At 44.9% G+C, this 10796-nt stretch overlaps 1 protein-coding gene across 3 annotated transcripts in view; it reads left to right on the top strand.

Moving 5' to 3' along the window:
• The first annotated feature begins 8178 nt into the window (after window positions 1-8178).
• The window catches only part of fam53b (family with sequence similarity 53 member B), a 101794-nt gene continuing 99176 nt past the window's right edge, over window positions 8179-10796 (top strand). For 2 of the 3 annotated variants that reach the window (XM_078413587.1, XM_078413585.1), the window contains exon 1: window positions 9073-9251. The gene's annotated coding sequence lies outside the window, so the exon portion shown is untranslated. Of the gene's footprint in view, window positions 8310-9072; window positions 9252-10796 lie in introns of those variants that run through there. The other variant, XM_078413586.1, reaches the window with a different exon arrangement.

Genomic DNA, 10796 nt, shown 5'->3' with positions numbered 1-10796 from the left:
AAATTCTTGGAAAGATTTAAAAGGCTACTTTTAACCTAAATAACCTGGGCAAAAACCTTAAAGGTTGATAAATACTTACCTGTGGCTCTTGCAACTGATCTTTGCCATTGAAATCAGCAGGAAAATATTCCTTGGATCACTTGATTAAAGTAGGATTAGTGTAAACTAGACCAAGTTGGGCCCAAACCTCTCCTGCATTGGTGCAGCACCATCTCCTCCCCCCTCCCCTCCTTCTCTCGCCACCACCCCTTCCCCTCCCCTCCCCCTTCCCCTCTCCCCCACTCCATCCCCCTTATCCACCCTCCCCCCCTCCCTCCCTCCACCCCCCTCCCTAGGAGATAGATTTAAACTTTAAAATGTGAATAACTTTAAAAATATAACACCGATTTCAATTAAACTTCTTCCATTAGCACCAAAGGGACGACGGTGAGTAAGGTGGGCCTAAAATTGTTGCGCTATAGCGTACTGTTTTGGCTGTAGTTCAGGAACAAACAAACAAACAAATGAGAGTTTTAGTATATAGATGGGTAGTTAATGGTCGGTCCAGATTCATGGTGCGGGGGGGGGGCTGGTGGTTTATGTGGAGGGGTGTTGTTGTGCCTCGTTAGAACTGACACACCTTATCCAATGAGTTCAAACACTAACTATTGCATATTGCACATGGAGAAATATTGCACTGCACTCTGTGAACAGTATAAACTACAATTACAGTTAGTGGATATATTAGTGAGATGCTGATTCAGCACACCATTTTGTCTTAGATGATGTGAGCTTTCCAACAGCATCCATCTTAGCCTGTGGAGAATTTCATTTCACCCCTGACTTATCATATCATATCATATATATACAGCCGGAAACAGGCCTTTTCGGCCCTCCAAGTCCGTGCCGCCCAGCGATCCCCGTACATTAACACTATCCTACACCCACTAGGGACAATTTTTACATTTACCCAGCCAATTAACCTACATACCTGTACGTCTTTGGAGTGTGGGAGGAAACCGAAGATCTCGGAGAAAACCCACGCAGGTCACGGGGAGAACGTACAAACTCCTTACAGTGCAGCACCCGTAGTCAGGATCGAACCTGAGTCTCCGGCGCTGCATTCGCTGTAAAGCAGCAACTCTACCGCTGCGCTACCGTGCCGCCTTGTGCCTTGCAGACAGCAAAGAGGCTTTGTGGATGAACCATTCACTGGAGAGCTGCTGCAGAGGCAATGCCAAATATAAAGCTAATCCAGATGAGTTTCTTGTCAATGGTGACACCCATTTGAGGATCAGTTAAGGGCCTGTCCCACTTGGACGATTTTAAGGCAACTGCCGACCGATGACAGTTCGCTGGGTGTCGCGGGCATGATCATGAGGAGTCTTCCAAGAATCGTAGTGGATCTCGGCGCGTCGCTGAGAAATCAACCGGTATGAAATTTCTCGGCGACCGCTGGCTTGTCGCCAGGTATCGTTGCTTATTGCGGGCGCTGTCGCATGCTGTCCCCGGGTTTGCTAGGTTCTCTTGGATGCATTTAGAAGCACATAATATGAAATTAAGTAAAGTCATTTGAAGATACCATAAAATACTTATGTTTAACCAATTTATTTACCGTCAGGACATTTGACAGGTAGATTGGAGGCGACAGTTTGACAGTCAGGTAAGCATGGGATTTTTTGCGATGTTTATGGCCATCAGCGATTACATTTAAAGTAGGCTCCCAACCCAGATATGCAACCCTGAAACCAGATATGCATCTCCCGTACGTTTTCAAAGAATGCCCACACTCCGCACAAAAATCTATTTAACCACTTTTAAAATTAAATTTCTTAATACTGCTATTAGTAAACGATGTCAATCCAGTTTATGCCTTGTTACCGTGAAGCTTGGTTTTCAAGTAACTTGGGCAAGATGTTATATTTCAAAACTCTCAAGTAATTACCGACTTGTCAGTGATTGGAGCGAAAGTTAGGACGCCGGAGAAGCATTGACGGTGTGGGAATTTCGCAATGTTTCTGAAGACGGTGTAATCTCCACCTGACTCGGCATTGTCGTGGTCCTTGTCATAGGGTTAAAGAAAATTTTGGCGATCTGCTACGACTTTGACCATCGCCGGCAGTCACCTAAAAAATCGCCTAAGTGGGACCGGCCCTTTAGCATGAATGCCATTGAATGGCAAGAGCAGACAATTCGAATCCCTCTTGCTGGAAATATTAAATATTATTTGCCACATGGTTCTGCATATGAATGTTGACTACACCTGACACCATGTGAAATGTATTAACCTCCATCTTCTTTGTCTAGAAAGTGAACTTTTTCCCTGAACCTTATTGAGTTCTTTGGCATGGTATTAACTCAGAAGCTACTCTAATGTCAAAGACCGTCAACCTCGCCTCAGTTCCTAAATGCAGATTAATTGTTTGTATTTTGTCGTGGCCCTAATAAGGAGTGACAAGCAATGATTCTGATGGAATCTAAACTGAGTATTTCTAAACAGCTAATTAGTGAGTAGGTGCCATTTACTAGCATTATGAACAGCTCCTTCCATCACCCTGCTGAACTTTGGAATAATGCTGAAATGAAGTAATTGTTGGATTTATGTACATGATGAAGTTGAGCAATTATGCGCATTTATTGTTAGATGTCTGTGGTGTAACTATACTGACACAGGGGGGATAGATGACTAATTCCAGACCGCACATCATCATCATTACTTCCGGGATGTAAGTTAGAGGTGGCAGGAACTTTAGTTCTCATACTCTAACCTACTTCTAGATGTCGCATGGTATCAAATGAATTGGTTGAATGCTGGCAATGTCAATAACAGGCATCCCAGGAGAAAACTCAGAAGGTTTATCCATTCCAAACCTCCATCTGCATCTGGTTACAAACAATTAATCTTTTTGCAGAGCGTGTTAAAGTTTTATTCTGTCACCATAAAATGGTAGTCATTTAATACCAGTAAGTGCGAAGTTATTTTTTCATTCTAATAGTTTTGTCCAGTTATCATCGACTAAAACATTCTTCCATGTTTTCAATATGCTGCATTTAAACCTATATAGAAATGAAAAATTATTTTCTACATGCGAAGCTGTGGCCAAAATGGTTGAGACAAAATTTGCTGAAAAATAATACTATTACGTGATTGTGTCAATTTATTATGACAAATAGTTATTACATCTGTTCGTAACTTTTCAAAATATAGAATAGCAATTACAAATGGGCATTATGTTCTAGTATTTAACAACTGCTTTATCATAATTTATCAGATTGCACTGTTATAATGGTGCAGATTTTCATGTAAAAAGCTTGTAGAAAGGAATTCTAGTCTAGAAAGATTTAAATATGTTGCTAATATAGGTGTGTGTAAATAGGAAAGAAAACCTGGTTCTGCAATTATCAAGTACATTTATTATTCAGCTGATATCCGATGACTTATTCTAAGAATAGTGGCTCATGAGTTCTACTAAGAGCGATAGCAACTCAGATAAACAAGAGAGGGTGGGATAAAAAAAATACACTGACGTTTCATAACCCACTGGGCCTTCATCTGTATGTAGTATGATGTGTCACTGATAAAAAATAAGTGTAAATGACAGTTCTCTGAGCTATGTTTGAAGAAGTGAAAAGGTTATTTAGAAAGTTTCACTAGATCAGATGCCGACAACCTTGATAACTATTTACTTTTGCGCAACAACGTGGCTGTAAAGAAAGCTCTTCAACAAATGGGTGAATGTTTACTGGAGACCAACCCTCCGAACAATCAATCAAGATACAGTGCGACGTAAGCATTTATCTGCACACCCCAAATATGCAGATGACGTGCAATTTGTGAAGTTCCCAATTAATGAGTAGAACAATTTTAAGAGTTAAGTGTGTCATATGCACCGACTGGGACTGGAATAATAAAATTCTTACTTGCTGCAGCTTTACGGCCATAATAAACACAACAGCACTATAATTAAATATTCAATAACATATGTTATTCTCAGTAAACCAGAATATTATTTTAGAAGTACTGTGCATCCATCACTTTCCATGAAAATTGTTGCTGTTTGTTAATCCTGACAATAGCAAAAGATTCAAGGGCATTTTAGTGGGTGACAAGGAGCAACCTTTTGACACTCTGAAATTAGATTTGGAGAAATGGCAATTCAATGTACTAGAAGCATATTCTCAATCACTGTCTGAGAACAGTAGTGCCATTTTAAAGGGTTAAATGAAATTTATCTCTCTGTTTTTTTTAATATTTGGGCTTGGCGCTAGCATTCGTAGCCTTAAATAAGAACATAAGAAACAGGAGAAGGAGCAAGCCATATGGCTCGGCAGCCTGCTCCATCATTCAATAGGAACATGGCTAATTTGATCTTGGCATTAGCTCCAATTGTTTTTGCTTTGAAGATATTCAAGTATTTAACCTTCACAGCTCGATGGGATAGTGCATTCCTAACATTCACATCCCTCAGAGAGAAGAAATGCATTTTCACCGTAATTGTAAACAAGCAACCCCTTACTCTGAAACATTATCCTGAGTTCTAACTGCCCCCAAGGGAGGAAACATCCCCTCAGCATCTACTTGTCAAGCCCCCTGTCAGGGTCTTCTGGGGTCAAGCCCCCTTTCAGGGACTGGAGCATGTACGAGCTGCCATTTCAGTGTAGAAGTGAGAGGCCATGACTTTGTCAGAGATCATTACGCTTAAATTTATTTCAGAGACCCTGAAGGCCCTCTACAGATCCAATGTCATGCTTAAAGAAAGGAATTCTCCTGATTAACATTTTTTAAAAAAAAATCATTAAAATCCAATCATATTGATGAAGGACTTTGACCTGAAATGTTAACTTTTGTTTCTCTTCCCACAGATGTGGCCTGACCTGCTGAGTGTTTGCAGCAATTTCTGTTTTCATTTTAGATTATCTGACCGTTTACTTTGAAGCTATCTGCTGGACCTTGTTTCTGGATGAATTGGCTATTGTATTTACTTTTAGTGATTATCTTTCAAGGTTATTTCATTTACTATATATTGAAACATACAGGGATGGTCTGAAATCATGAATAACTATATAAATGCAATCACGGGATATGCCTTCCAATGGAAAGGTTCCAGTTGGAAGTCCTTCTATTTATAAGGTGCAAATAAACTTATTGCTCAACATGACCACCACCGGTCGAAATATTAATCACTTTGTTCTCAATATAAAAGGCACAGAAATTTACTTAATCTCTTCCAAAACCTCAGAATGTCCCAAAGTTCTTTATGAATAATGCAGTACTTTTGAGGAGTTGTACAAATTAAGCTCTGATGAACAGTGGCGCTGTGAGGTAGAGCTGCTACCTCACAGCACCAGAGAGCCGGGTTAGATTCTGACCTCGGGTGCTGTCTGTGTGGAGTTTGCACATTCTCCCTGTAACTGCGTGAGTTTCCTCTGGCTGCCCCGGTTTCCTCCCACATCCCAAAAACTTACAGGTTTGATTGGCCCAGTAAAATTGTCCCATGTGTGTCGGCAGTGGATGAGAAAGTGGGATAACAGGGAACTATTGTGAATGGGTGATCGATGATCATCGTGGGCTTGGTGGGCCAAAGGGCCTGTTTCTACACTGTATCTCTAAACCAAACAGTAATGCAATAATGATCAGACAATCTGTCTATTTGTGGAGATGTTTGAGAGGCCATGATATCACAGAAAATGTGTTCTTTTATTTCAAATATTCCAATGATCTTTTTGGCTTCCAATGAGAAAGCAGTCTTGTCCAAGAGACACCACACCTGAGCTTGGAGTTGTTCCTCAGGGCTGCACAGGTGTCCACCTTGATGTTTATGCATTGGTCACTGATGTGTGACATCAGCCCACACTGTAGTTGGGAAGAGTGTTCCAGGATTCACAACCAGTGATGATGAAGTAACAATATGTTTCCAAATCAGAGTGGTGTGCAACCTGGAGGAGAACCTGCAGGTAGGTGGTGGCTTGACAAAGGCTAGAGGTGAAAAGGAGACAGATAGGTATGAGATAAGGAGGGTAGAAGGGGAGTGAATAGGTGCTCCCAAGGCATTTGGTGCTCCAGGTGTGGCCTCCTTTACATTGGCAAAACCGAAATGTAGACTAAGTGACCATATTGCTGAACACTTGCCTCCTGTCGAGGCCTCCTGAATCTTCAGGTTGCTATTTTAACCCCTTCCCCGTCTTTTACCATCTGTACTAAATCCCATTATGCTCCAATTGCAAGCCTTGCCAATTTAAGTGCCTGTACAAATGTTTCTTGTGGCTCCGCATTCCAGATAGCAACCATTCTCTGAGTAAAACAAAATGACCCCCAAATCCCCTTTAAACATTCTTCCTCTCACTTTAAACCGATTACTTTTTGTCTTTGATACCCTACTGTCAGTAAAACACGCTTTGACTATCTGCTATATCGACGGCCTTCACAGTACTATATACCTCAATCAAGGTATCAAAAAATGCTGGAGTAACTCAGCGGGTCAGGCAGCATCTCAGGAGAGAAGGAATGGGTGACGTTTCGGGTCGAGACCCTTCTTCAGACTGATGTCAGGGGAGGGGGCGGGACAAAGATAGGATGTAGTTGGAGACAGGAAGACCAGTGGGAGAACTGGGAAGGGGGAGGAGATTTGTACCAGCATCTGCAGTTATTTTCCTACACTACTATATACCTCAATCATATCACTCCTCAGCCTACTTTATTCCAGGGAAAACAAGCCCTGTCTGTCTAATCTCTCTCCGTAACTCTGGTACTGGTGGGATCTTGCTGTGCATGATTGGCCGTGTTTCTTGCATTGTATTGACTACACTCCAGGAGTATTTCATTGCCCGGAGAGCTGTTTGGGGAGTGCTGAGGTTATGCCTTCAATACAGATCACCATTTCTCGTTTTAAATTGGCTCTCCTCTCTTTAGTCCACTTTGTTGTTCCACCTCTCCGTCTCAATATATGTGCTGGCCATCCTCCCATTCCTCCAAGTCTGATCATGTTCCTTCGCTCCTGCTAGCAGTGTGTCTTCTGTGGCTATTGCCAGTCGCAGTGATTTTCCCTCTTACCTTTCGCTCCTCCTTGCCTTAGAAACCCATGAGTAAATGTCCCCATTTCACTCAAATAATCGGTGTATTTACTTTACTGTGACCGGCTCTCGTGTTGGGCGAAGTCTTATGTTAAACCCAAATATATCCGAGACCGAGTAAAGAATGCGAGGCTTATTTACGTTTAGTAACGCCTTTTGTTCCAGAGTTTCACTTCGATATAGGATAAATGCACTTTGTTGCCATTATTGTAGCACTTCCAAAGTTGTCCAGATGAGGTCTCCACATTCAGTATACGAAGAACAGAACTTCAAACCTGGAGCCCTTATGGTCTGTCAGGCTCAGGAGGTAATTAAAACCCCCTTCATGAAACACAAACCAGCTCTTGCAACACACTACCCCATTCATGCACACTTGACATCTTCAAACCGCAGTATTTATTGTAGACGCAAGGAACTGCAGATGCTGCTTTACAAAAGAGTTAATTACAGTATTGCAGGAAGGGACTACATATGCTGTTTTAATCCGAAGACAGACACATAAAGCTGGACTAACCCAGCGGGACAGGCAGCATCTCTGGAGAGAAGGAATGGGTGACGTTTCTGGTCGAGACCCTTCTTCAGACGGGTCTCCAGAGATTCCTTCTCTCCAGAGATGCTGCCTGTCCAGCTGAGTTACTCCAGCTTTATGTATCTATCTTAATTACAGTATTTGTTGTATTTGCACTTTACTTTTTCCTGGTTGTCTGTAATGATGGCTTTACCTGTGCACGGTTATTTTCTGGTGTAAAAAGCTTTGGCAATTGCTTGGACAGGCGGGGTTGTTTCATTCAGCTGTCGATCTCATCCAGCAGCTCAATCCCCCAGTTTCTTGCAGAGTCGGGAGCTTGGGTCGCTGCGCCACCTAGCACGATAATCGCGACAGTATCGGAGTCAGTCTGGGGGAAGGGGGAGTTTGCAAAACCAAGCATTTAAAAAAATAAAATATATATATTATATATATATATAAAGCTGACATTGTACGCTGCTTATAAAAATAAAACCATCGGTCGTTTGCACACCACGCAAGGGGGGATTAACTTTATTTTCCTGGCGTGTAGAAACAGCTTCAGAAGAAGCAGTCTGTCCAGGAAGTGACAAGCCTACTTCCCCTTCATTTCAGCCGATTGGCAGTAAATGAGTGGACAGCTCCGCGGCAGCAAGACGGGCTGCGGAGGGGAACGGGCCAGTGGACGCTTGGCCCGAGTTGCAAGGAAGACCTGCGGACCCTGGACACCCCCAACGCGGGCTGCCCTCCCTGGGTACGTGGTCTGACAGCGGGCGAACGAGTACTGGGAGTGGGCTGGGAGCAGAGCCGGTGACTCTCCCTCTCCCTCCCTCCCTCCCTCTCCCCCTCCCTCCCTCTCCCCCTCCCTCCCTCTTCCCCTCTCCCCCTCTCCCCTCTCCCCCTCTCCCTCTCCCACCGTCTCCTCCCACCCTCTCCCTCACCTCCCACCCTCTCCCACCCTCTCCCACCCTCTCCCACCCTCTCCCTCCCTCTCCCTCCCTCTCCCTCCCTCTCCCTCCCTCTCCCTCCCTCTCCCTCCCTCTCCCTCCCTCTCCCTCCCTCTCTCTCCCTCCCTCTCTCCTGCCTGCTCCCTCCCTCCCTCCCTGCTCCCTCCCTCCCTGCTCCCTCCCTCCCTCCCTCCCTCCCTCCCTCCCTCCCTCCCTCCCTCCCTCCCTCCCTCCCTCCCTCCCTCCCTCCCTCCCTCCCTCCCTCCCTCCCTCCCTCCCTCCCTCCCTCCCTCCCTCCCTCCCTCCCTCCCTGCCCCCCTCCCTCCCTCCCTCCCTCCCTCCCTCCCTCCCTCCCTCCCTCCCTCCCTCCCTCCCTCCCTCCCTGCCCCCCTCCCTCCCTCCCTCCCTGCTCCCTCCTCCCTCCCTCCCTCCCACCCTCTCTGCTTCACCCTCCCACCCTCTCCCCCACCTCCCTCCCTCCCTCCCTCCCTCCCTCCCTCCCTCCCTCCCTCCCTCCCCTGGCGGTGATGCAGTGCGCGTATACGGTTACAATGTGTGAAGTCAGTCAGTGACAGTGGGAGCCGGAGTGGAAGCATCGCTCCAACAACAGCTGAAGCCCGCCCTGCCCTGCCCGTACACAAGGGGTGAGTGAGCGTGTCCTCAACACGGCTACAACGCCGCCGGCTACAGTGAGACCGACCCAACGCCGTTGACAACCTCCTCCGAAGAAATAACGTTGGCGAAAAAATGTATATATATATATCACCTATATTTACCCGTCTATTAACCGATGCAACGTGCCGCATCCTCTTAGTCCCGAAAGGATGGATGATCCTGTGGGTATTCGTTTTCCTGTGATTGTATCATAATTGCAAGTCCAGCCAGTGTCCAAAGTAATATTGAAATAAATATATATCCGAGACCGAGCGAGGAAAGAATGCGAGGCTTATTCACGTTTTAGTAACGCCTTTTGTTCCAGAGTTTCACTTTGATTTTGATGTTTCTTCGAGGGGATTTGTATTTCTGGGGAGGGAGGGAGGGGGGGTGGAGGGTCGTTATTGTTCGGATGAGGTTTATTGATGATTTTGTTTTTAAAGTGGGAGCTTGAGGTTTTTCCTTGGAGTGTGTGGTTTGGAGGGGGGCGGTCGATTCCGTTCCAGTTCATTTAGTGCGGATTGGCATCCCGCTGGCGGGCTGAGCGGGACTGACCGACCGCACATGGTCACTCACTCACGGGTCGATGCCCAGGGTCTGCCCTTGTAGACTGCCCGGGGAAAGTCGCACTCCCTCCCAGCACCGCGTCTGTGCTCTCTGGAAAACAAACGCCAGCGTTTTCTTCCTTCCCTGCCACGATTGCCACGACCTATTTTTAAAAAAAGTTTTGTCTTTTTTTTTATCATTGCGGGGAAAATAAAGAGTCGCAATTTTGGTGGTATTTTAAATGATTTTGTTTTCTTAGTCCCAAGAAGCAAAAGTAATGCCTGGTAGGCAATCATATGGACCAGTTCTGTACTGAAGATGCCATCTCCTCCCCCCCCCTACTGTGCACACAGATCATCGTTATTGTGCTCTGTATAGAGAATGGATGTATAAGAAAATAACTGCAGATGCTGGTACAAATCGAAGGTATTTGTTCACAAAATGCTGGAGTAACTCAGCAGGTCAGGCAGCATCTCTGGAGAGAAGGAATGGGTGACGTTTCGGGTCGAGACCCTTCTTCAGACTGATGTCTTCAGCATTTTGTGAGAGAATGGATGTAAATGGATTATGAATTTACAGCTTTGTGTTATTTATCTTTTGCATTTGCAGTTTTTTCTGGAACACTAAAATAATCCTCGATTTCTTCCAAACTGTAGTAATGCTGCTTGGATCATTTAAAGGGTTGATTGGGGCATGATGCCATTAGATAAAGTACAGATTATTGCTCCGAGTAACCATGTTGATAAATGAAGGAAGGTGTGACTTGCTGCCAAGATCAGATGATACGACTGTGGTCTATTCCTCCTGCACGGTGCAGAACTGTTCCTAGCTGGGGCGATGGAATGTGTAAGGTATTCTGAGGTTTGAGATTGGTGTCACACAGAAAGCATTGTGCAGTAAGTACTCTTGCATACCTTTAGGCAGACAGCTGGCAACAGTGTATGTAGAATTGTAACACTGTAACACATGATGTTGTTTCGAATAAACATTAGCTCCACTTGTTTCCTTTGTTGTCGCACACCATTGACCGTGCATCTCGAAAGGTTTTATTTTCCTCACTCGCTCCTTGCTGTTTTTAAGGTCTGATGTTTTCC

Source organism: Rhinoraja longicauda, chromosome 16 (genome assembly GCF_053455715.1).
Source record: "Rhinoraja longicauda isolate Sanriku21f chromosome 16, sRhiLon1.1, whole genome shotgun sequence".
Taxonomy (NCBI): domain Eukaryota; kingdom Metazoa; phylum Chordata; class Chondrichthyes; order Rajiformes; family Arhynchobatidae; genus Rhinoraja; species Rhinoraja longicauda.
This window is presented reverse-complemented; position numbering and strand designations above follow the sequence as displayed.